General features: G+C 41.6%; 1 long non-coding RNA gene across 1 annotated transcript in view; it reads right to left on the reverse strand.

Annotated features, from left to right (window-relative positions):
* Positions 1-1,201: 1,201 nt before the first annotated feature.
* Positions 1,202-27,123, reverse strand: part of LOC117244137 — a 74,016-nt gene continuing 48,094 nt past the window's right edge. Inside the window, exons 3-4 of the long non-coding RNA XR_004496651.1 lie at positions 6,589-6,727; positions 1,202-2,999 (exon numbers count right to left, since the gene is read on the reverse strand). This is a non-coding gene — a long non-coding RNA (uncharacterized LOC117244137). The remainder of the gene's footprint in view (positions 3,000-6,588; positions 6,728-27,123) is intronic.

Consider the following 27,123-nt stretch of genomic DNA (forward strand, 5'->3'; position numbering starts at 1 on the left):
GGGCCATAAAACCACTAACATGGTACAGATGTCCCCAAAACCTTGGGTCACCTCCAGCCTCGCTTAACGCTAATGAGGAAATCCCTGCAAGTTTGTGTCACCTCCAGCCTCACCTAATGCTCATGTTAAGCAGCCAAACCAAGATTTAGGGCTTAGATTACCACCTGAAAGGACCAGGAGCGAAATGGATACACTAACATCAAGGAAAAAAATTGTTTTTGTTAAAACCCATCATTTCAGCTGCATTGAGTTCTGCTGTACCAGTGTGAGCTTGAGCTGTGGGCACCTGTGTCAGGCCAGGAGCATGGGGCTGGGAGTGGGGAAATGTGGGCTCACCCTGAGTGACTCTCATGTGGGGTGTGAAAGCCTGGGCATGTCCCCAGACTCCTCTCTTTTGTCTGTTTTGAGTGATCTTTAGATGAACAGACCCCCAGGTCTGGCCTCTAGGAGGGCCATCTCAGATGCCAATAATGAGGACAGCAAAAAGCTGAGAATTTCACAGTGGATAAATTTAAAATACAAGTTAAAAACCGGACCATTTCAGAGCGGTGGTTAAGGTCCTCCATCATCAAATGGTGTCACAAGAGCATTCTGGGCAATTACTGACAATTTTTAAGAGAGTATTTTTCTTTCCCTGTAATCTTACATAATGCCTTTCATATGTAATACCTTGAGCATATGCAGTATGCAAAACACTCTACCAACTGTATACAGACAGAAATCATTTCACCATTAAGCACAGCCATGGCCAGGGTTGCAGAATGGTGACCAGATGGTCTGAGCACAGCACAGGCTGCAAGACTAAAGAGCTGGGAAAAAAAAAATTTAGCTGGGGCAAGCCCAGGCTCTTATGAAAAGCACCATGTGGTTTTTAATGTGCATGGAGTGAAGACAGGACCTCTGATTTTAAGATACTACCCCCCAAGATGTAAATTATCCAGAAAGGCATCCTTCATGCCATGAAGTTTCAGCCCATCACTCACGTATATTATTTCAGTGCTCACAAGTTATATAGGGCATATTATAAATCTCCAATTATCTCTGGCATGTGCACAGTTGACTTTTATTTTTGATGATGTTAATTTTTAATTTTTTTTTTCCTAAGGGTGTCACTAAGGACATGGGGAAACAATTTAGGAGATTAAAAAAAAAAAAAACCACCCCAAAAGAAAAAAACAGAGGAAAGATTTGAGCCAAATGCTTTCTTACAGGAAACATTTATTTGCACTTGAGTGTCTCATTTAACAAAGTCCCCCCATATTTTCTCACAACAGACAGGAACTTGTCTGCATTAGCATTTTAAGAAATGAATCCTAAAGACCAGCAAGTGTCAATACTCTGTCACAAGTGGGATTGATGGCTCTTAACAGAGCTCTTCTCACATGAGTGCAAATGACTGTCTTTCAGTTCATCACAGACATTTTGGTCAACACAAACTTTTCCTATGTTCACAAGGCCTTTAAAATCCTTACAAAAGCAAAACGGAGGGGCTGGTCCTGTCCTACCACAATTAGTGGCAAAACTTCTCTTTGCTTGATGGAAAGAAAATGAGAGCCTAATTACCAGCAAATGAAATATTGTAATGTTCAGCAACCTGATCTTACAGATCACATCACAAATAGAGAGCTTAAAAGGTGAGCTAGAGGGAATTTATAGAGAACAACAAATTTAAAAAATAATTTAGACACTCTACGTGATCTTGACTGGGTGAGTGCTGGGTAAAAAGAACTGGGTTTGATCTGAATATTTAGCACTGCAAACATCTGCTAGCCTTATTACAAAATTGCACTTTGGTTGTCGTAATTAACAACCACACGATGCTGTTCTACACGTGATATTCACAAAATCAGAAAAAGATGGGATAGTGGAAGCACTCAATTAATGTAATTTCTGGATGTTATGTACTACTAGTGTGTGACTCTCTTAGCTTCTCCCTTCTCTCCTGACACAGAGGGATCCCGTTTTCTTTTCTCTTTTTTTTCCTGTTTTTTTAATAAGAAAGATATTTTAACCAAAGTGACAGCTTAGTTACAGATTTTCTTTTAGTGCAGATTGCCACTGGTAATGTCACCAGCTTGAACATGAGTAGTGCTGCCTCATGATGGCTGAAGGAAATCTGAAAGCCTCTCCCACTCTCAAGCTTAGGAAGACAAATCCAGACACGCAACAAAGATGAGAACAACAGAGTTCAACTAATAGTGTAAAGCTGCAAGGTTCAGTGTAACACTGGCTGTGCCCATGGAACAGAAGTCTCCTGGATTACAGTCACAGGCAGTAACTTAATTCAGATAATTAACCATCTATAAACCACCCAACAAGAACATGTACAAAGTCAATGGCAGAGTTCAGGGGTACTGTAGCCTGCCAGAAGTGGGGGAGAAAAAGAGGTTAAAGAAAAAAAAAAAAAAAAAAGAAATCTTTTGGTTTCAAATATGTTCCTGTCAGGACAGGGTAAACTCAGGAGTGCCAGATATCTTTTGTGAAAAACAAAGTGACAACAAAGACCTACCAATACCGTCTCCCAACACTCCTCTCCCGCAATCACACTTAACAAATCAACCTTTTCAGACCAAAAATACTACAGTCCAAAGAAACTTCTGACAGCTATTTGGTTTTGGACACCCCTTCTCCCAAGACATCAGCACCTTTGCAGCTGAACCAGCCATGAAAAAGAGGAGCTCACAAGACACCAATGCATTGGTTTTTCAACATGGATGCGCTAGACCTTCTCTGCTTCCCCACTGTTGGATTCCCCAGGTGCCATTTCCACCAGCACTGGAGATCTTTTGGCAGCAGATCCAACTTCTCCCCAGTTCCTCCAGCAGAGCAGCCTGCTTTCAGCCCCTCCAGCCCCAGGGAAGACTGGATCCTGGGGCAAGCAGAGGGTTGGCAATAAAGGGAGGGGTTTGTTGTCCAGATGTTTCTCCACTCCATGGCTGGCAAGTGCACTAATGATGTGTGGACTTCCATTGATCCAGGTCCCAGACAAGGCATCTAAGCTGTGGAGAGCACAGAGATCCCAGTGTCACACTTGTCAGATTTGACTTGGCTTGGAGTTAGTCACTGATGTCACGCCTAGCGCTACCACGAGTTTCCCTGCTTTCCTTGGTGGTAAGGTATCCACATCCTTTCCTCTTCATATTCATTCCTTGCTTTCACTTCTCCTTTTCTTCCTTTCTCTTTCCTTCTGCTTTCCTATTTCATCCTTTCCCAATTTCTCTTTTTCCCTCCTCTCATACTCTTTCCTCTTCCACCTTCTCATGACCACTTTCTTTTTCCTGAGTCAAAAAGCTAATGGAAAAATCTGACAGAAAAACCAAACAGGTGAGCTATTTAGATTGATCTTAAAAAGACAGCAACTCTGGATAGAGAAGTCACATCTCTGAATTCCAAAATTTTCCAAGTGGGAGATAATTTGGGGGAAGTATCCCTGTATGACGCTCTTGCTCTTACATTCCTTCCAGATGTTGTGGGTCCCCGTAGCAGATGAGACACTGGGTTAGATTTTAAGTTTTGAACCCGTATGGCTTTTCTTATGTTCTTTTTTGAACCTAGGAATCAGATATTAGCCTCTTTATAGTGGGAAAGCTCTCTGTAGTGAACCATATGAAATTGAGATGAGTGTTGTCCCTGAGGAATCATCCACACCATCTGTTGGAAAGAGGATTATGTTTCCTTAAACCCAACCTTTACAGATGTGTCTCCTACAGCGGTGATTCCACATAGTTACTGAATATTCTGCTCCAGTGCTTAACTGTTTTTGGTATGAGGAAGTTCTGTAATATCTCATCTAAATCTCCTTTACTGCATATTAAGCTGATTATTTCTAATCCTTCCCTTAAAAGATATGGGCAAAAATCTCATTGCCCTCTTTCTACTAACCTTACAGAGAGCAGAAGACTGTCAGCACTCTCTTGCTAGCTTAAAAGAATCACATACCATCAACTTGTATATTGGTAATTTCATCCCAATATTATAGAAAACTTAAGTCTTCTTCTCTCCAGAGCAAGCTGTGCTCTTTCTGCCTCTGTGAGAGGCAATAGGGCAGGCTCTGAATTGTCTGAGAGAAAATGGCAGAGTCCATAAAGCAGGCAGGGTGCCCAGAGAAGATTTATGGCCAAGGCACTCAAGAGCTGTGTTGTCTGAGTGTTTCTCTTGGAAAGCTCTGCTCTTGGGGGCACAGCCAGCCCTTACCCCTGCCCCACTGGCAGCAGGGCTGCGGCATCGCTGCCGCTCCTCCAGCAGGGAAGGGATGGGTAATTAGCCTTTTTCAGGAGGAGTGCTGGAGACTACTAGAGGCAGAAGGGAAAGCAAACATTAAATAAAATCCAGGCAAGAGGGTAATATTTCCATCATCAAAGCTGACATACTGCACTGTGAATCCTTTGAGCAGCAGAAACCTTACGTGCAAACCACTCTGAAAGAGAAATCTTTGTATGAGCCCTTCTCCTAGGATAATTTTAGACTTTGGCACTTCTTTTCACAAGGACAATTTTAAATATGGAATTTTTAACAGACATCCAAGGCCATTAGGTCATGGAATATGACTTCTTCTGAAACAGAGGCCAATGAATTTCACCTACATACCTCTACAAACATATTTTCAGGGAAAAGTTTGTTCACAAGTGGGAGTTTCTACAGGAAAAACTATATGCTTGGGAGGACAGGCAGCACACCAGGCAACCCAACTCCTGGAACTGCTGGACTCTGACACCAATAGAAGAGTGCTCAGAAAACTGTGTCCTTCCCACCCTATCTCACTTGTACCATTCCTCCAGGACAAAGCCACCAGTACTCACTTCTCCAAGCTAGACCTAGGCAGATCCATCTGGGACCTTCCAACAAACAGAACCTCCTCAGACCTGGTACCTAGTGTTGCTGGATGGGCACTGGAGCATATTCTCTGGTTTTGCATGGAGGTGGGGAGGACTTTGCTACAAAGGAAAGATGATAAGAACAGGGGAAGAAGACTAATAAGGCTGACACATCCCTTTGATAAATTTACTCAAAATCTCTGCTTTTTCCCTCTCCTAAACATGGATTGAAATGCTTGGCTTTATTTTTCTCATGAAAACCCATACTAAGATATTTATTCTGAGAGAAAACAGAATGAGAGAAACAAACAGGAGACCCTGAATGTATTTTGGATGCTCCAGCATATTTGGATTTGAATAGTTTTCTCTCTTCTTTACAATTAATCTTCCTGTGCCTTTTTTGTTCAGCCTTCCAAGAAAACAGCATAGGAATTGCCCCAGCTGTAGTGCTGCTGTTTAGGAAGGAGATGCCAATTTAAGAGCTGGTTTTCTTTTATTAACTCCCTTTTTTAAAGGGCAATTCTTTTCCAAGGGTTTGGAAGTGCTAGTGAGGCAATGGACAGTAACATCAGAGAGGCAGAGTGTCTAAGCATAAGCACACAAGCAGTGGAAAGCTGCATATCCTTTCTATGCATTTCTATGCCTTCCTACTTCTCTCCAGAGTTTCCTTGTTTCTGGTGAGAGAAGTCTCTCCCAGCTCTCCTCTTTCACCACACTTTTCCCCATCTCTCTTTCCCTTGTCTGAGACTCTCTTTGGAGACCATCAGCTTTGTAGCTCCTTTCTGAGATGCTTTGACTTTGACCATTGGTAGCACTGCCTGGGAATCTAAAGGGGATCTGGGGGGTGGAGTGGGAAAGAGGGGCTGATCTACACAGCTGTGCAGTCCATCCAGAAGATACTGGGTTGGTAACTCATCGCTGAAGTCTTTCAGCGAAAATCACTACAGAGTATCAAAGTGTAAACTCCTGCCAAGCATCAAAGAAATTTATTGGCCAAAGCAACACACATGAGCTTTTTTATGCTTGAATAGTGATGCTTCCAAAGGGCTAAATAAATGTTCAAGTATAATCACAGTTCATGCATGTGTTGATGGAGAAGAAGATATCACGGAAATCAAAACAAACCAGCAGAACAATAAAACCAACAAAACCCTCAGTTCTGCCTCCCTCCCCCGCATGGTTAAAATCTCTTCAAATCAAGAGAGACCGCATGGGCAGACAACTATGGGAGGCTTTACACTGATGTTTTCTTTCTTTGAAAAGGCTTTAAATGCTTTTCTCATGTTTTTACAAAAGCTTTTACATTTTCCAGGGGTTCTCTTTCTGTCTGAATGCCACCGCCAGCAAAGGAAAGGAAATTCTTCATGTCCTTTTGTTGGAATTACGTCAAGGGCTTCATGAGAAAATTCCACGTGCATGGAGCCCTGCATGAGCTCCTATAGATGGCAGGGAGGGAAAATCAATCCCAGCCGAGGAAACGAACAGATGTTTCATTCATAGCTGTATCAACAAAGTGATATTAATCAATAATGAGATCCATTCTTTACCCCCGACAGCTGATTGCCTGGCTCAGTGGGGCAGAATCCAAGGGGATCCTGCCACTCGTGCAAGTGGGCATGAAACTGGTCCCAAAGTGGCAGCCATGCAAGCCAGGCATGCTTCCTACCAACCTGTGCTCATGAAAGGCATCCAGCTTCAACTTAGACACCCACAACTAGTTAGACTGGTGATTATTATTACATTTAGCATCAGTGCTGGTTCAAAGAGAGCTTACCATTAAGCAGAACTCGGTGCTTTGATGTCCATCCCCAACATGCTTTTTAAATGATTGTCAGGTTACTGGGGGCCGTGGTCTGCAGAAGACATTCCCCAGAAGTTGCATGGAGCCATCCAAAACTCCTCTTACATCTGAGCTGCAGTTGGTGAAAGCAGAGAGAGATGAGTGGAAAAAAAAGTCAGTAGTTGGGAAGTGGAAGGAAGGGAAGGATTAAATGAAAAGTTCTGCCAGGATGTAGCCACGGGGAGCTAATTCACCATTAGCAGATCGAGTGAGGACTAAGTTTAAAGGGTCAAAGACTGGTAGACAGCTGGCACTCAGCTGGTGATGCTGCTGTGGGGTGTGCTGCTCCAGTGCTGGTCATAAACAACACCAGGATATGTTCTGGATTTTTTTATTATTATTATTGTTTTTTGAAGTGACTTGTACAGGAAATTTTTCCTCATCACATGTGAAAGCTGTTCCAATTCCCTGAAGTAAGAGACTTGGCAAGTCAATTACAGGAAAAGTAGAATTGCTGAAGCATATGAACGAATTTTAACAACATGCAAGTGTAACTTTTATTGCCAACAGTAGATGCACATTGGAATTTGAGAGGGGGAAGAAACCGTGATGAAGTGGCAAAATGCAGTTGTTTTTCTTTATCTCCAGAGAATGCTGTGGTTTCATTTGCAAATGAATCATTTTGTTGTGATTTATTCACTTTGTAAATGGATCTGATTTATTGTCCCAGGGGATTTGAGATATTTTTTTTTTTTAGTAAGGCAAGTTATCGAGCTGGCTTAAAACCAGAGGCAACATAATTGCACCAAAATGTTTGAAGAAGATCAAGTTAGGGTGTCACCTGCCAGAACATTTTGGCAACAAAACAGAATAAAATCCAAGAATACAAGAACATAAACAAAAAAGCAAACAACCCCCAAACCAACCGAGAGAGAGAGAGAGAGAGAGAGAGAGAATGTAAAAAACAAGAAAGAAAAAGAGAAAAAGAGGATTTAGACAAACCAAACACAGACCCACCGTTTGTTAAAAGAGCCTTTAAAGGAATACTCTCCCTTGGAGCACTCTGTTCAAGGGCACTATGTTATCAACTTTGACAGAGCAATTAAATTGTTTAATAATCAAACCTGGATCTCATTTATACGTCACATGAACATTGTAAAACAGAACGTATGGAAAGCGTGCTGTACAATAAGATGTGGTTTATTTCATATCACAAGTTTTCTGGTAATTAGACAGTTCATATCACAGGAAAAAATGTTAACACCTACCAAAGAGACTATATACAGCCAGCAGATTTGCCAGCTTCAATAGTCTTCCTACTCTCCAAGTCTTTTTTTTTTTTTAACTTTCCATCCCACTGAGAATGTGGAAGTTGTTCCAAATCCACATCTCAAGACTTAGTGGAAAGATGCTCCAATTAACTCAGGAACTCCTGTACCTGGCTGCAGAAGAAAACTTTCTAAAGATGCAATGGTTATACTTAAACCTATGTACAGAATCTATGTACAGCAACAGTTTAAAACTAGAGGTGGGCCTGCTCCAGACATAAACAACTTTTCTCAGGAGCTTCCAGCATTTTTCCTCCCTTCTTATGCCTGTGGAAAATGAACTGAATACAGAGGGTTTCAGCATCACTTCCATAAGATGCAAAGGGTTGCTATCTATTCTCTGCCTCGGAAGTATTCCCTTCAAGATATCCACTACACCAGATGAAACCCCATGCAGCCAAACACAGCTCTACAAACCATCTCCCATTAAAATGTTAAGAAACATTTTTGTTATGAGGCAGCTTTTATTCTCAGCACAGAGGAATGGATGGACCAATGCTCAATTTTCTGCCACAGAAGAATTGATTTGGATAATGTGGCCACATCTTCTGGCAGGAGAGGTCTCAAAGTTTATTTTAGCAGCAAGTGCAACACCTCCCACTTAGAAAGTTAGTGTTCCTGCAGCAGGTTGGAAAGAGTTTACAATAGGCTTTGATGCCTTTGCTCAGCCACATTTCCTCTTCCAGGATTTGTTGGGAAGAGGGGGAGGGAGGAAAGAGAATAGGTTCCAAACCCTTTACTATCTCTTCTGAGCTTGTTGTCTTTTGTAAGCCACAAAGAACAGATTTTCTTCTGTAAATCCTTAGTAATTAAATGAGTACTTCACTGGCTATATTCTTCAATGGTCTTGTTTCCTAGGTTTTGCCTTTGACAGTCATATTTTGCAAAGGCTGCTGAGATGACTGGGCACCTTACCCTACTTAACGCTAAACCAATTGATGCCCGTGCACACTGCATGAAGGAGGAAAAGTTTCATTAATGGCACTTCATTAAAGAACTGTGCTGGAAAGCCCTAAATGTGACTGAACCAACCAAAATCCAGAGCGAGCTGTCTATTAGGAAAGCAACAAAGACAGTTTCGGAAACTGAACTCTGGCTCCACTGCAGAGGATTAGGAAGAGTGATGGGATTAGTGTTTAATGACCTGGGGCAAGAGACAAAGGGAATTTCGACAAAGAGGCTTAGATATGGAAGAATTAACACTCTCTATCCCAGCCATGCCTCTGATGACTTCCAGCATTCTTTCCTGGCTCTGCTGAAGTCTGGGGAAAAAAAAAAAAAAAAAGACTAGTGGGGCTTTAATATGTCCTTATCCTTTTCTTATCACAGTTCTTTCTCTTTTTAAAGAAAGAAAAGATCTTTTAATTTTTCTTAATCAGTGCAATAAGCAAAGTTGCTAGGGGCTCGTGCCTCAGCATGCTGCAGATAATCACATCCCTAGCCACACACTCATGAGTGATACTTGTGGTTGTTGCAGACCTCTCTCTTTCTATACATATTTTATACATCCCCATATTTATTTATACACATAAATACAATACAGAACAAATATGAGTTATCTAAATCTAATATCTGTTCTGATCTTATTGAATTTCTTTATTTATACACATAAATACACTTATGCAGATAAAGCACATACTTTTAGAATTACTTAGCACAGAATTTGCCTGCAGTTGCATAGACTTGAGAAATACTCCTTGATTTGAGGTTGTCTTGCATAATGGGGAGCAGGGTGAAACAGGCAGTCATTTGCTCATAGAGTTAACCACAGGCTTTCCCAAAATGACATGTTTCATGGCAGGACATGCATCAATGATTGGTAGAGTCCAGGAGCCTGACTTTGCATACAGAAGGTGTAACTCCATTGAAGGAACTCTTGATTAACCTTAGCATAAGGGGCAGAGAATGCAGACTAAGCAGGAATTGGTTAGCAGGGAAAATCTCTTAAAACTAAAAACAATTAATTAAAAAAGCCCAGTAACAAAGCTGATACCCTCAACTACGACACTGAGACATTAACATATTTGAGCCCTGAGAAGCACTCCAGTCTCTGACCCTTTGGGCACTAATGTCAAGGAGACACTGCTTAAATAAATACACTGCAAGCACCAAACACCCATGAGAAATGAGCTTAGGGGGACCTCTCCTGAGGAGTAATGTGCTCCTACTTTGCTCCAGGAGCCTTCTGAGCCTGCTGAGCCAAGGCAAGCACCTGCACTTCTCTGAACCAGGGCCCTTTGTACCTGCTGGTCTGTGTTTCACAGAGGGAGGATCATCCTACAACTGTGCAAAATTCTCCTGCACTGTAAACCAACTCAACACGTAGTTGTTTGGTTTTTTTTTAATTTAATTTTTTTCCTCTAAACCAACCCAAAGTGCTCACAGAAAAGCTAGGTATTCATTTCACATGTTAGCCAATATGAAATGCTCCCAGAGCAGCTTTAGACTCCAAGGTATTATTTAACCAGTGTGGTTTAGTAGGACAATGGCAGCCCCCTGCCGTAATCCATTCAGGGGCAATACCATCAGTCAGTGTGAAATTAAATACATTACAGGGTAAGAGCTTAATGCGTTTTATAGGCAGTTGTTCATCCACATCAAACTTTAGCTTTTAAAATCCTAACATTTGATCCCACAACAGGAACCATGGCTCGAGAATGAGATTGGCACATTTGCACTGCCAGCAGGGCAGGAAAAGCAGAGCATAGTATTTAGTGGGAAATGCAATTGCCTGAGAGGGGAAAATGCTCGGATGGAGAGAGCTCTGCAGAGTCACATAACTTCTAGTACATACACAGGACTGGAAAGAATAAACACAAACCCAGCTCTGTCTGGCTGTGGGTCAATAGAATCAGTATCTCCTACCACTGTGTAAATGAGTTTCACTTATATAATAACAACAACAATAATAACTACAAGAGGGTGTTTTGTTTTTTTTTTTTTATTATTCATCCGTACAGATTCTAGTTCTGAAAACATACACAGGTATGGAAAGATGGTGAATACAAACCCAGAGCTGGATGTCTATGGGTTATTAGAATCAATGTTTCCCACCATGGTGCATGTTGGTTTCACTTATATACCTATATGTATTACAAAAATAATAATAGGGTTTCTTTCAATTCACGCATACAAGTTTTGGTTCCATAAACTGTTATAAGTACAATCCTTAAGTCCCCATGGATTTTGGTGGCACTGCTTGCCGAGGCAGGGGGTATTCCCACATTGGAGCCCACAGTCCCATAGCTTTTTGCTGGCTAAATGCTCTTTCTTGACCCAGCTGCCAGAACTTGCAGGGAAGCTGTGCCCATCCACGCTCTAAAACCCAGATGCCCTTGCCACAGAAACATCCTAACTTGTGAAAATAGTTTGCAGGAGAGAGGTACAGAAAACACCAAACAGAGGGCCCTGTTATATTCTGCTCTCGGTTACACTGGTTTAATGCGGGAGTAAATTCCATTTGTTTCAGCCGAGTTACTCCGGATATAAATAGGGGTAAGTGAGATCAGAACTAGGTCCTCAGAGAGCCCTCTGCCTTCTGTGATGCTGCCTCTTAAAATGAAGCACTGATAAGACCCAGTGGTAAAAAAATTATTATATAAAATATCTTCAGAGATATCTGTTGCCCAAAATGGCTTTTAACTGTTGAAAGAACATCAAACATTTAAAAATGCATAATCTGCTCTCAGCACCAGCACACAGTGCCAGGAATATTCGTCAGCCTTATGTTTTTGGATCATGTGTCACAGCGGATTATCTGACACTCCATGAACATTGCCTGCTTCCTCCAGTTGCAGCTACAAAACTTGTTCTCAGGCATGTCACTGGATGCTACAAGCACCATGAAGTGGACTCTGCCTTCACTGAAAGGTTATTTATTGTATCTCCCCAGCCTACAAGCAAAATTACCCCTTATATCCTGATAATTTTTTCCCCCTTTCAGCAGAAAGACCCAGGAGCAACTTTGATGGGTTTTCCTTAGTGATGGACATTTGGATAAACCTTTAAAATGTTCCAGGGCTCCAGATGCCGTTGATCCTGTGGTGTGAACTGAGAGTCATAAGCTCCACACCTAAAGAAAGGCTTTATTGCCTCGGGTGAGTAGGTGGGGAACTCTTTAGGCTCCAAGGGGGTCAGTGAAGCTACAGGCAAGCACTGCAGCTGACTCTGAAGACAATGGGGGAAGGGGGAAATAACTCAAGGATTCAGGGATATCAAAAGAAGAATTGAATTTATTTGCAAACCCATATTGTCTAGTTGAATGTTGACAAGAAAGAGAAGCCTGGGATCCTCCTTTGCAAAATATTTCATCTAGTCAGAAATATTTTAATTCACAAGAAAAATGTCCTATTTATTTTTAGTATCCCCTCCTGATGCCAAGATTAGTCTTTTAAAACATATTTCTTTGGTCTCTATCCCTCCTTTCAACTGTGCATGATGTGCTTTGCTGGGAATCATGAGGAAGGGCCAAGAGGAGGAAAACCTCTTCTCGACACAGCCACCTGCCCCTTCTCTTGCATGATTCCTCCTCTCTTTCCTGCCCTTCACTCTGCACACTCATTAAACCACCTAAGGCTCAGTTCATTCCCAGCCTCACATCTCTGGAGGCATGGGAAACTCATACATCCCATCTGTTCTTCCTGAAGACACCCTGCTTCTCTGACACCCAACAGCAACTTCCACACACACCTTGAGCTCCTCATCAATGTCCTGGGCAGCCCAGACCCAAAGGTTTTGAATTTCCTTCATTTCTCCCCATCTCCTTTCCTGAACTGGGAAACTGCCAGATTAAAGTTGCTCTTGCTTACAGTCTGCCCTATGTTCTCAAAGATGATGTCACACAACACAATGGCAATTGCAGCTTGTGGAAAACTCCTGGGAAGGCAGGAGAAAACCAGGACATGGAAAGCACAACTGCAAGGGTACCCAAACCTCCTAATCCTGTGAATCACCTACCCCGCTGCCAAGAAGAGACAAAGGGAATGGCTGCTCCTTGAATGGCCAACCAAATCCAGTTGTACTTTTTGGGTCATGGGCTAAACTGAAGGGCAGGGTGGCTCAGAGACTTCATATGGGCACCTCCAGCCCCCACAGCAGGACTGGCTCTCCCAGCAACTCTTGGGCAAGCCCAACTCCAGCTGAGACACAGGTCTTTCAAAAGCTTAAGAGCCAACCCCTTGGCCAACCCTACTTTGCCTCATGGCAGTGAGGGAGACATGTCCTGACCCTATATGCCTATTTTCCATGATAAACTCTTAAGTTTTCTTCCTTTAAAGTACGTTTTTACAACCACCAAGAAGTCCAGGTCTGGTGTCTGGAATCCCAACAGGTGGGATCAGCACTGTCCACTAGTCATTAGTTGTCAAGACTCTGGAAGTGCAGCTTGTTTGCAATTTTTTTCACTGAAATGCGATAATTAAAAATTAAAAATAAAAAAAAAAATCTGAAAGAACAACTAATATATTCTAAAGGCAAACACATATTTTTTTTCTCTGCAAGCAGGAAAACAAAGCTCCCCCAAACTTATTTGATAACAAAACCTTCAAATATGGAACATACCTATTGGGAAGAAAAGAGCCACCAAAAATTGTCAGTTTTATCTCCAGCTCTACCACACTTTTGTCTCTAATATCTGAAATGCCTGATCATCCAGCAGAATTTCTAATGTGAGAGAAACCTGAAAGAGCCAGTCAAAGCCGGGTCTTTTTCCACCTGCAGGTTCCAACACTGAGAAATTCCTGGGAGGAGGGAAATGGCCTCAGGCTCTCACACCAATTCTCCCACCTCAAATTGCCATCCCACCCTTAACCTTGCCCCCTCAGCATTTCTGGGTGGGTCCTGAAAACATACACATACTTCTCTTTGCCACTCCTTGTCTCAGCTGAAACCTGCAGCTGTCTCACCCCAACCATGACCTCACCCCAACACACAGGTGCACCTCGGGGCTTTTTTGGGAAAAACCTATGTTTCTCACAAAACAGGTGTCTGTGCCTGCAGAGGGGTAAGTGGAAAAGTACAATGGAGTGATCTGGGTTTTCCAGACCCGACACCATTATTTTTTTCTCCACAGTTTTACTTGTTGATATCCTGACAACATCTTTTCAATGAATAGGACTATTCAGAGCTCTTCAGTAACTGCTTTCAAGTTACCAGAAACAAGTCCTCTCCAGTCCCAAGACACCCTCAAGCCCAATAAGTTTCAGTACTTTTGGGTTTGGATGGAAGCCTCAAAGCATAATCCAGAGAGCCAGAAACAAGAAGACAAATAAAACAAACCAAACATTTTTATCACTGTGGTGCTGAGGACTGTGGCTCCTGATTTTAGACCCCAATGCATAATATACCTTACATACACTTTACCCTGGGGCTGTGTCAGCAGCACAAGTTTCCTGCCTGACTTGGTGCAGAGGAGACCAGACTCACATCTATTAAGCAAAGAAATAACAAAATTATTCTGGCTTTCCAGTGGTGAAACTGAGAAGGTGATGCAGCCCTGAATTAAACCTGGCTAAAATCCACAAAACTTGGTTTTCTCAGACATAGAGAACAGAAGTGGTGACATGACTCCCCCACTCCGTGTGCTTTGTCTCCTTAAAAAACACCAAAAAACACCAAAAACACCAATCACAAACATCAAAAATCAAACAAATGAAAACAAAACAAGAAAAAACTAAAAAACAAACAAAAAAAAAACCACAAAAAAAAAAGAAAAGAAAACAAAAGAAATCCCAACCCCCCAAAATCTCAAAACCCCCAAAACAGACCAAAAAACAAAAGAGAGAGAAATCCCTTGTGGTTTCTCCATCAACAAGTAGTAGTGGAAAGCTGACCTGCTTTCAAGATGTTTCTGGTCAAATTTTTGGTATCTTCTTAAACCTGGAAATCCCAGCTATGGGGATTAACTATTTGTTGTCCAGAAAAAACTCACACCTCTGAAATTTCTTCTGTCATTCACTTCTTTCTAGTCAAAGAAGTACCTGATTGCACCAAACTGAAACAAAGTTCATAACCTGTCTCCATGACTGTCCTGTCTGGATGTGTTCTTTACACGAGGCTGCTTTCAAAAAAAGGATAATATACCAGCAGGCCAGTATATCGGGCTGGTAAAAAAAATGGATAATTTAACAATAAAGGTGGGGGATTTATGTCTATAAGAACCATAAGGATACATAATTCAGTAAAAATAAAAACTGAAATGCTCCCCACTATCCCTGAAAACACAGGAGTTTCAATGTGTAAATATCTTCAGCTTTCCCACAGTCCCCAGAGGAAGAATACTGTTCTCTGGGGAAGACTGAAAGATCCAAGGCCAAATAAATGATGTTAAAACCTCTCAATAAAAAAAAATAAGCACTGATTGTCCTTTAGAGCCCTTTAGAAAGCTTCAGCCACATTTAAACATCTCCTCCTCATCCCCTCCATGTTTCCCCCACTTATTTCAGCTAACAGATGCTCAATCTCCCCGCAGCTGGCTGAAATGCCAAACAGGGTTCCCTCTTCCTAGAAATGCTTATCTGCAGAGAACAAAGCATCATTTGGTGATGCCTTGAGGTGCTCTCTTAAGCAAGAAAACACCAAATACCAGTGGCTTTCCTGGATCTGGGCATTACCCTCTGATACTGTTCCTGTCTTTCCCTGCCATAAAATGTTTGTTGGCAAGAGCGAGCACCTACAATTGCGTGGAAGACAGACTCATGCGCCATGAGAAAGGTTTTTTCCCACCCACCCCCCCCTTTATGAATTGCTGTCTTTGATCCATTTTTCATATGTTTCCCCATGCAAGTGCACAAAGACAAATATTCATTGTAATATTTATGAACGCAGCCTGATAGTTACTATGGTTTCAAAGAAAACAGGAAAAATGGATACAAAACTGGATGCGCTTCACGTCAGGCAGCCATAGGTATGGCACATGTTATAAATTCTGCTCAAACTGACTCACTTCTTTCGATGAGGTAAGTGTTGACATTAGACAATTTGGTGGGGAGCATTTATTTCTGCATTTATTAAAATGTCAGTAACAGCAGGAGTAACACCTCCTAAAAGGCTTGCAGGTGCTTGTCTTCAAAAATGCAACATTTGAAGAGGATGAAAAGGCACAAACTACATTTAAAATGATTCACCAGTGGCTGGAAGAGAATAGATGTATTTGGGTGTTTAATTAATGCATGTGATGCATAATTGACATTGCTCAAATCCAGGGGACTGCCCAAACTGCTAAACTTCAGCATGTCTGCAGAATCAAAGCAGAAGATAAGGATTTGTGCAGATCAAAATGTGTTGCAAAAACAAAACATTTAAGTTATTCAAGGGACATGCTTTTAACATACCCAAATGCAGGTGAGCACTACCTCTGAAATGCAAAGTACTCAAATGAAAAGGAAAGGAGTGAAAAATGTATCAGTAAAAATGCATTAGATATGTAAAAATAGCTCTGCAGGGGTCAGGGCATTAAGCAGCGGAGGCAATGCCTAGTGGCTACAGAAGAAGCCTTGGGCTCAAGCTGGTACCACAGCAAGATGTTTTCATTCTGTCTCTCTGAAAACCTTTCAGGAGGCTACATGCATCCCTCTCCGCTCCGTTCTCCAAAGAAATTAGCAAGGCCGGAATAAGACGTTGGCTTGTTCACATCAGAAGGAAATATAAACTGAGGTCAAGGAAACCACAACATCTGGAACGTGAGAAAAGGATTTACTGTTAAGGGCTTAACGAACTCTGAAAATAAAGTTCTCAACTTTGCTAATTTGTTTGGCCTTCGAAGAGGAATAAAACATAAAGCTGGAAGAAGGTTTTATGGCTCCCCCAAAGAAATGAGAACTACATCTGTGCTAAAATTAGCAAAACCCAATGACAGTAGGGAGTGTGTCACTATTATTTAGCCGACGCTAGGAAAAAAGGCTACATTGTAACTGCTGGCTGTTTATGTGCAAATTATTGTGGGGAAAAGAGGAATTATGGGCTCTTAGGCCTTGCAGCTGAGGGAAAGACAGTATTCCCAAGCTGGTGGGGGGTGGGGCTGGGTGGGGATAGGCAGGTTCTTGCAGGTAGTAAGGATATGCCTAATGCCAATCACTCAGTATTGGATGGATGGAAGGATGCATCTGTCCTCTCATTTTAGTTTGAATTAGGAATGTGTACGACTATTGCACTTTGATTCAAACCGTGAGCTCTTTTCATGGTGTGCAAAGCAGAGACCCATTCAGATGAAACAAAAGCTGGAAGATATACATTTAATGCATTCCAGGCAGCACACCAGGCACTCAGCCCATGGGAACCAGATGAGAGCTAATCCCAGGGAAACCCTTCCGCAGTGCATGCGCAGGGAAGGTGGCAGATCCTCAGCACTGGCTGTCCTGCTCCGTACGTTCATTGTGACTTTGCTGCCCAGTTTGTGCTAAACAGTAGGAAAGTGTAGCCATTTGAGAAGCTGCCCTGGTCTATTTCTTGGGCTGTTTCTGTGGAGCATCTCATACCTTCAGGCATCAGTTCTTTCCTTCATTCCCCCAAAGAACTGCATTTAGACCCCAGTGAGGCCAGGGACAAGAAGCTGCATGAGGACACAGGTACAGATTGTTCCCAGGGAACTTTTATTGCAGTGATGTGTCCAACAAACAAGAAGAAAAAAAACCTTTTGAGATTTTACAGCTCACTCCCACAGAGTAGTGAATGCGCTTGTCTGGCAACTGTCAACACAAAGAGCAAAATCTTCTCTTGCAAAAATGCCACAGATTTGATCCCAAATCTCCTCACTGTGCTAATCAGATCCAATTCTAGTGTTTGGTCCCCAGGATCAGGATCTAATTAGGACTGACACGTGCTTCCCTGCTTGTAGCAAGGGGCCATCTTCTGCCAAATAATTGGAATTGTAATTACTATAGTGGTCCAGGCCAGGAGGCTAGTGAAAGGAGAGCACATGGAGCAGCAACCAGGTGATTTCCCCAACACAATACTTTGACATGATTTTGACGGCATTTATGACGCCTTTACCCTCAACCATCAATATAGTTGAGGTTTGTTCACCAAACAGATCTACAGGCTGCAAATTTGCTTTAAAAAGGGGAGTTGATACATAGCACAACATAGCTCTCATTCTGGTCCTCCCTGGGATATCCTGTTTTTTCTATAAGTATCAAGTGCCTTTAAGCCTGGGTTACTTTTGGTTGAGCAGTGGAAGACATTCCTGAACAAGGAGAAACACGGGATATACCTTGAAGGATTTTCACCAAAATCATGGTTTTGCAGACTGGAGTGAGCAGCAAAGGGACAATAACAGTGTTTGGAGCAGTACTCTTCAGCAGACAGAGTGCCTCTGCCCTTCACATACACGTCTGCATCACTGATGTCAGCTCAGCCATTAAAAGCTGTACATTTGTGTAGACACGCTTCCACCCATGCTTGTGTGTACATGTGCTCAGCTTATGGTGGGACAGAATGCTCTGCTCTCCCTCTGGAAAGTCACAGCAGGAATTGCCTTCATGAGGCAGTGGACACTGATTTCCCCACTCTCTCAGTTTGCTTCTGCCCTTCAAGCGTGATGTACTAAGCAAAAACCCCAACATGACTTTTCAGTCCTTTTCTCCATCAGAAAAGCAAACATTTCTCTGTGCCTTCACTGTGTTTTGAGCTTCCCCACTGCATGGGAAATACATAACAAAGTAAAAGCACTAAACTAGAATATAAATATGACAGTTTTGTGCTCTTTGTGGTGCTCAATGGAGGTATTGGTGGGGTGCAGGTATCCTCACTATAACCACCACAGATAGCACTAAATGCCCTTTATCTCCTGCTCAAATGGTACAATCTCATAAGGGACCCTTATTTCTCTTTCCCAAATCACAAACCCAGTTACACAACCTCCTCCCTGCAAGGATTTCTACAGACATTACCAATATTAGCAATTTATGACTTGGGGCACCCCTGGGGACGAGCATTTTTTTCTACTGTCTGAAGGACAAAACCTCAGAAATCCCATGTGCCCAGGGCAGACACCAAAAACCTACATAAGGTTTTAAGAAATGAATAAGGCTCATAAGGAATGAACTTGAACCTCCAGGCAGACAAATTGGTCCAGGTTTTCATGCTCATATGCAGCATGGTGCAAAAAAAAAGACAATGTGTCAGGAGCCCAACCAGCCACCAGAGAGTTCCACCAGGGGAGACACAAACCCACAAGAATTCAGCAGCTGTTTCTGTAACTGGCCACACTGAGCCATAATGTCACCTCAAAGAGAAGCATGGGGTGTGGGTTTCACTTCCTTCACTGAGGCTTCTGCCATGGAAAGGACTCTGGCAACAGCTGATGGGGACAGCTGGTGGGTGACATGTGGGATGGGGACAGGATGGGGACAAGGCAGCCTCAACTACAGGGAGTATCAAAAGCAATTTGGCTCAGACCAATCCAAGAACTCTCCTATGACAGTGGGTATAGAGGCAGACTTCCCTCCTTCCTGCAAATATTAATTTCAAAATAATGATTTCCTCAAGAAAGAACATTAATTCTTCAAGATAACAGTACACCCACATCTGTTTGCACGAAATATTTCCGAGCGACTTTGGAGAAGAAGGAAAATCCCCACCACCCAAACTTACATGAGTTTAAAGACAACTATTTGCAAATTCATACTCATAAAATATTGTGTAGAGAAGACTGACTGAAGTGCATCCTATTTGTGATACCAAGAAGGTTACTCAGAGCACTACATCTTGAAGTGATTCCCTTTTGCTCCTGCACTGATGGGGCATTGGGCTGAACACAAGCAGGTTCCCCACCCTCTCCTCTCCTCTCCTCCCCACTTAGAAAAAATGGCAAAAATTGACCATTAGCTGGGGATTAGCTCATGCATTAAATAATGTTGTAAAATACTTTTATGGTGCTACTTCTAGTGGTTTTAAAAATTGCTATTCAGGACATCGAAAGCTCAGGGTAAAAGATATATATACACTTCTTTTTTGTAACAGGAGTATAATCTTCAAACTGAAGATTACAATTGATTGTAAAAAGGCAGAGCATTGACCTTTAAAGTGAAATTGTTCTTCCCTACCAAATTCAAAATATCGTAAGTATAATCAACTCATAATAATTGCCTAATCCTTACTATTTTGCTTTTAGAATATTTTTTTAGGCTTGGGTTACTAAAATTTCAAATAGAATGGAGTCTGCTGTCATGGCTTTTTATCCAAATGACTCGTAGTCTCTTGTAAACAGTTCTGTGATCTGATTTCCATTGGGACATGAGTTGTAAAAGGCCAGGGATTTGCGATGGATTTACACGTATACTGTTTCAGTTAAGTTACCAAGGTCGACTTAACAGCCCTTTTCCTCAGAGTCTTAAATACATTTGCCACCCAGCATTTCAGACCACGCTCAAGGAAAAAGGGTGATGCCATTGTAAAGGGTGCTTGAACTTCTCTGGAAGCTCCAATTTACCTTCTTTTAACCAGCAGCAGAACGTATTTATTTGCTTATTTATATTTAGAATAAGCTTTGTGAAGTAGCTAGAAAATGAATTCTTGCACATGGGCTTGACACAGGTTTCTTGGAGTTTTGAAAAGGTCATCCAGGCTTTGGAATACAACAGAGGCCAACACTTGGAACTCAATTGTATCACAGATATTATCCAAGGCCTCTGAAGTCCAAGTCAGGAACAAAATATCAGATTACCGACCCACGCTAATAGAACTTTTTTTAAAAGCAAAGCTCCTCCAGACTAAATACCAAACAAACAAACATTAGTCCCCTTTGATGGCTCACCACTTCTCAGTAAAGTTCAAATAGTCTGACTTGTGATTGCGCAGAAACGTACTGATAATGAAGGTAAATGAAATTTGTGGTTTTTTCTGAGGGCTGAATGACTGGTCTGATTGTCTCATTCACTTTGCAAACAATTTCTTTTCTATATGTTATTGTAGCCACACATCTAATTTCTCTAGCACTGAAGAAAGAGTCAGATTAAAATATGACACTGAAGCAGCACTTACCTTGGGCTGATTAATATGTTTAAGCTGTTACCATGCCACCATGCCTAAAAGCATAAAGATACGCCTTTCTACACTAGTCTATATATATTGATACCTCCCGTGTGCCAGGAAAACCTCTTTGATTAGTCACACTGAACCATTTCTTAAGTGGTATGAATTTCTCAGACCTGCACTTTCAATAATCAAGTAATAAATTCTGGGACTAATCACAAGCTGTGCTGTCTCTCCTAGGTGATGTGCAAGGAGATTCATCAAGAGTTTCTTTAACCAGAGAAAAACCTAAAATGCCTTAAGTAATTAGAACTGCACCCCACAATTTGGAGCAAAATTAATTTCAGAGGTCAAACATAGACCATGTGCTGCACACCACTCCACAGCAGCCACCTGACTGTGTTTTGTGAAGGGTTTTTGTTGGAGCATGAGCTGCTATGTCCTAGTGGGTTCAGCCTGTGAGAAAAAGAGCCGGTTCAGCAGGTAAAACCCAAGTGCTAATGAAATAAAGATAGCTGGGTTTTTCTCTTCATCTTTCACAGACTGACAGCAGCAGCCCGAGGAGGTGCATACATGGTGATCTTCCACAATACAGAAGCTTTTCTCAGCTCATGTGCCAACTCTTGGAGCTGTAACAATCAGCTTTGAGCAAGGGGGAAGGACATCTGAGCCAGGATTTTGAACTTGAATATACAAAATATGAAACCCTAGGACCTATACAGCACTCTTAGCACTCTGCTGCCCTAAATGACAACATTCTTTAAAACTGTGCATGAAATTTAATCTAATTCTTTTGTACTCGTGTTACCATTTGCTTGGCTAAAACATTGTGTTTTTAAGCCAAAAACACAAAGTTAATCTATCATAATGCTCCTCCAGGTGAGATTTATTATAAAGCACTTTCTAAAACCCGTGTGTTCTATGTGCATGTGCATACCATATTCATCTTATTATTATCCAGTTGAAAAATTCCCAGTGTGTGCAACGCCTCAGATATAATAGCAGGCATGCCAACAGAATATGACACTTATGCTAATCTGCACCCTGCTGTGGAAAAACATACACAAGGATTCCATTACCACATTCATTAGGCTGCAGTGCACTTCATCTTGAATAGGGATTATGAACTATAATAGAGTGAAAACAGTTGATTGAATCCACTTAGCCAAATCTGTGACATTAACCAAATATTTCGGCATCAGGAAGAGGAGGAGTTGAACCTTCTCCCAGTGGGATGTGCTGCCTTTGCCTGGTCTCTCCCTGGCACTTCAGTTAGTATGAGAAAAGTTTTGAGAAGGCCAAGGTCACAATGAAGCTTTGCCTTGAGACAGAGTTTTAAATATTCAAAGTGCTGCCCAAGAGCCAGTCGAGAGCGATGTGACATAGATGCTGTTGAGACAGATGGGGACTTTCCAGACACATGCACTATTTCTTGTTTTGCACAGGTTCTTCAGAGCACATTAGGAAATTCTCCATGCACCTGCTATAGGCCTTCTTGGCACCAATGGAGACTTCCAAGCTGACTATACGTGCAGCAAAACCTCCCAGTGATGACATTGCATTGCTTGAATGGTAATCACATTCAGTTGAAAAAGAGACATTTTCCAGGTTTGTGTTCAGGTTTCCCAAGTATACTTTGAGTGTACACTCCATTATTTGATTTTTCACGATACAGTTGCTTGCCTTTCTTGGCAAAAAATTCAACGCAAACTATTTAAAATATTGTCAAAAATAATAATGATTTGAATACAAAGTTGCCACTCAAGAGCTATTTTGAAATTTAGTTGTGGCCAGAAAAAAAGAAAAAGAAAAAAAGAAAGAATGAAGCCTTCCCTGTGTACAAGACTCAAAAGATGATAATAAAAACCTTCTGTGCCTAGTACTTAGTAATTTCTGTGACTCTCCCGTTTATATACATCCTTTTTAATGTAGCAAGTAAACAGGAAGTTCCTGTTAGGAGCAGTGCAATGGAACTGAAAGAATTGCTGAAACTGGCAGAAGAAGCTCTGCTGTGCCCCTTTCGTTCAGTTAAAAAGCCAAGGAAAAGAAAAAGAGTAGAAAAACATGGGGAGTGTCATCGAGCAACCAAATATATTCAGTATGTCTAAAATTTGTTTTCTTTCCATACATCTGACCCACATTGCACGGTACTTACTCGGGGGCACTTGTCGAGCTCAGTTATCCCCCATAAGTGGTTCCCACTGCTCTCACAGCTCTTTTTCCACCCAAGTTTTGGCAAAGCTGGAGGTAGCTCCCACCAGGACAGATGATTCCAGCAGCAGCTAGCACCAGTGTGGAGAGGAGACATCCTCCCACTGACTGCCAGCCACACGAGGTGAACCAGCTGGCAAGGATGACTCCTGAGCCCTTCCCTCTTAAAAAACACAGTGCTGTGGAACTGGGGGATGAACAGCACTTGCAGGTGCTTCTTTCTGCACATTTATGTCTGAGGGTGGTGAAGAAGCTAAGGAAGAATATAGATAAAATTACAAATATTAAAACAGAAAATAAAAAAGGATGAAGTTTGATGGGAAGGTTGGAAAAAAAGTAGGATTTCTGTGGCAGAATTCATAGAAAGGTGATAGAGATCAGATGGGACTTGACAGTGAAAAGGCTGGAAAAGACCAATTTGCTGATGCTGAGGGACTAAATACTGAACTGATTTGGAGTTTGGGAAAAAATAATTTCTGGCAAAAAGAAGCAGCTTATATAATTGCAAAACATCCAGCATCATGTTAATCAACGTGCTTGGGACAAGGTAACTAATCATCATGCAGGCACTGGGTACAGGCTACAGGGGTTCAGGGATAAAATCATCTGTCATGGACAAGGCTTACTGCTGATGTTATTACATTTGTGCTTTTAAAATAATATCTGATGTATGGGATTTCTGGAAAGTTAACAATACCCTCAGTGGAAATGGTACCAGAGTCCAGCCAGCCTCATAAATCCCCTGTTGGCAGTAATCCCTGTAGGTGAAATCGTTTTTGCTGGCATTACTTACACAGTTCTCAAAGTCTTGCCCAAGAATAAAAAATTTGCTTTCTGCATGTGCAGAAGTATTTATCTCAGGAAGATGCTGAGTTCTGTCTGAAAGGGTGATTTCAGCAGAAACTAAGGTAAATTGGTGTTTTATGGCACCAGATCTTTGGGCTATAGGCTCAGTGTTAGTGGAGAAAGTTTTATTGCTAGCTTCAGAAGAGCAACTCTGCGGCCTGTATAAAATATCCAGGAAAAGAAGCAGCACTCCATAAACTCCTGGAGGAAATGTGACACTCAGGAACAGCACGAGAAACCCTGAAATTTTACTAGAGGTAAACCACTTAATTTACCAGAGAGAAAGAACACACTCTTGGGATGATATTTTTCCTTTTTTTTTTTTTTTTTCCTTTAGTTGAGGTCCAGCTTTGGCTTTTCAAGTTTGAAAGGTAAGTGGGAGCATCAAACAGGTTGAACGAGGCCCTGTTTTCTTGCTACGGGAACATGGCCCTTTGCACTGAGATTGTAATACAATCCATCCTCTCTGGGACTGCAAATGCTACAGTGCAAAACTGTGTTTGAAAACCTCTTTTATCATTCATCGTCTCCAGACTGAAATCATTTTTGACAACCTCTGCAGAAAACAAGCAGCTTTCTGGCTACTGGCGAGCCGATTAAAGGGAGGAAACACATGTTCACTGTCAGACAGAGCCCCTGGAGAAAGCATTGACAACCTTTTAACCTCCTTTCCCAGTGAAAGTGCCCAAATGTTTCTCTGGAACAAAACCCAAGCATTGTTTTAAGCATCTTTTCATTTAATGCACTATATTTTTCAAGATACATTAAGAGTCAGAGGAATTCCATTTTAATGTGGAGGTTTCACAATCAGTTCAATTCCTATGCAAATGGTCATATAAACAATTATTAAGAGGGGATTTCTTTCCAAGAACTTTTTTCTTTTTTTTCTTATTTTTTTCTTTTTTTTCTTCTTTTTTTTTTCCTCCTTCACTGTCTGACCACAGTTTAAATACCAACACATTGAAAAGTTCACTAACCTCTACAGTGATTTCTCAAAACAAGCCAAAAAGCCACAGGAGTGAAATTTTCTGAGCAGTAGGAAGGCTGACTAGCAGACATTATTAGCACTTTGAGTATTCAAATCTGGCCATGGAAACTTTTGTGAGTTACAAGATGCTGAAGCAGGAAGCACCACACTTTACTGATATATTTGTTATCAAGGGAACTACTTTCCATTGTGATTAATCATCAGCAACGGGGGAAAATAAATTTTGTTTTGAGAAGTAAAACAAGAAATTTTTATTTTTATTTTTTTTAATGGAAAGTGCTTTCAGAGCAACTGGTCTGGCTTTCTTTGTAGTTATAAAAGTCCACTCAGAGGTTGTTTAACATTTAACCTTGCTATTTTTACCTTAATATCAGCAGCTGGAATAGTTCTGTCTGTTTTGATAAAACGAGACTTTTTTCCATGTTGCCTATTTGCTTTTACAGCTGAAAGGAACTGTTCCAGCTGAAGTAGGTAACTATAAAACTGCAGTGGGCTAAGCCGCCTGGGAGAAGAATAGATTATTTGATTAAATGTTCCTGCAAGTAACTGCACAAGGTACTGTCCAATAACACACAATATCTGCTAATGAAAGATAAAAGGCCATGAGCTCTGCAGGTATGGAATCCCATGGGGATTTGATTTTCCTTCTCCTTGCTCTAGCCATGCTGAGTAGCTCTGCTGCCATTTAACTTGTCTCGGTTTTCACACGGATTACAACTTAGCTAATGAACATTGTGGTAGGGGAAAATTTTCAAAGCTGGAGCTTGGCTCCTCCAATGTTTCTCCAAAAGGATTTACTCCATTTTATGCCTTTTTTTTCCCCATTTTTATTTCTTCAAAAATATCCTTGCCCCAATAACAGAGTTCAAATGCAGTTGGACAATTTTTAGATGACAGCTTCATCTGTTTTTTCAGGCATGGCAGCTGCTCACAAACTAGTTGGGATTTTGCATTACTCTTCATCACACAGGCAGTGTTTCAAGTTGACGTGCTGGGACACGTGGCACAGAAGATGTCCCTCCTGATGTGATTTCTGCTGGGTCCCCAGCTGCCTGAACCTACTTTAGGTAATGGGAGGAGGATGTGAACCGAGCTCCTGCAGCACTGTTTTGCACAAGACTGGAAATCAGTGGGGCTTGTGCCCCTGAGTCATTTAAATGCATTTGGAAAAGGGCCACCCATGGAGGGAAGGTATGTTTCAACTCAGCACCTTGAATCAGGCAGGTGGTCAAACAATCACCACTTTCTGCAGGACCCTCTCCTGCAGACATTCCTATCTAATGCATCTCACACAGTTACAGGAAGAAATCTCATTCATATTTTAAGTAACACAACAGCTTTAAAGGAAAAATTTTCTCACAGAACTGAATTATAAAAACAAAAGAAGCAATTCCTCGATGTTTCTCCTTTCCATGAGATGCCCATTTTACAATTTTGATTTCCCTCTCATATCCAAGAGATTCACAGCAGGACATGACTATTAAAAAGTCACATTTTCCACCTTCTTCTCCAGTCCAAAAGGGGTCCCTCCTCTCTTTTGAACTAGAGACTAAGAAAATCAGCTCCCATCCAGCAGCTTGTGACATCTTTCAGAACAGAAGCAGGGAGTATTTGCAGAAGTGTCAAGAAATAAACCTGAACAAATATAGTCAAAAATGCAACACAACAATAAATAGTAATAGCCCTTAACATTTTTTAGCTGAAGATCATGACATGCTTCCTTAACAAGGTAAATACTCTTATGCCAATTTTATAAGTGGGAAAGCAGGGATCCAACAGCTGAAGGATAGCCTGAAGACAGCCAGTTGGTTGCAGGGCTGGAAATGGATCCCAGACCCTCCTCGACTCCATCCCACGTTCCACACCTCCCACAACATACACAGCTTGCACGCAACAGCTCCGTGAAATTTAAGTTTGGGGGAAACACAACTTTGTCCTGGCTGAACTGTTTATCACAGGCTATGAAATGCCAGGGATGAAGTTACCCTTGTAGTAAACTCTGCTAATTGCCTTCAGCCAAAATCACATGCTCAGCTACAGATAGATGCAGAAAAACAGATATTACTCACTGCTAATTTAGGCATATGTGGCTGACTCTTTTCTGTGTGGAAAACTCCAAGCAGGTGAGTTTAAGGGTTTTTTGTTTTCCCACTGTGCTTCTATTATAGGAAAATATTTTCTAGTAAA

This window comes from Parus major, chromosome 3 (genome assembly GCF_001522545.3).
Source record: "Parus major isolate Abel chromosome 3, Parus_major1.1, whole genome shotgun sequence".
Taxonomy (NCBI): domain Eukaryota; kingdom Metazoa; phylum Chordata; class Aves; order Passeriformes; family Paridae; genus Parus; species Parus major.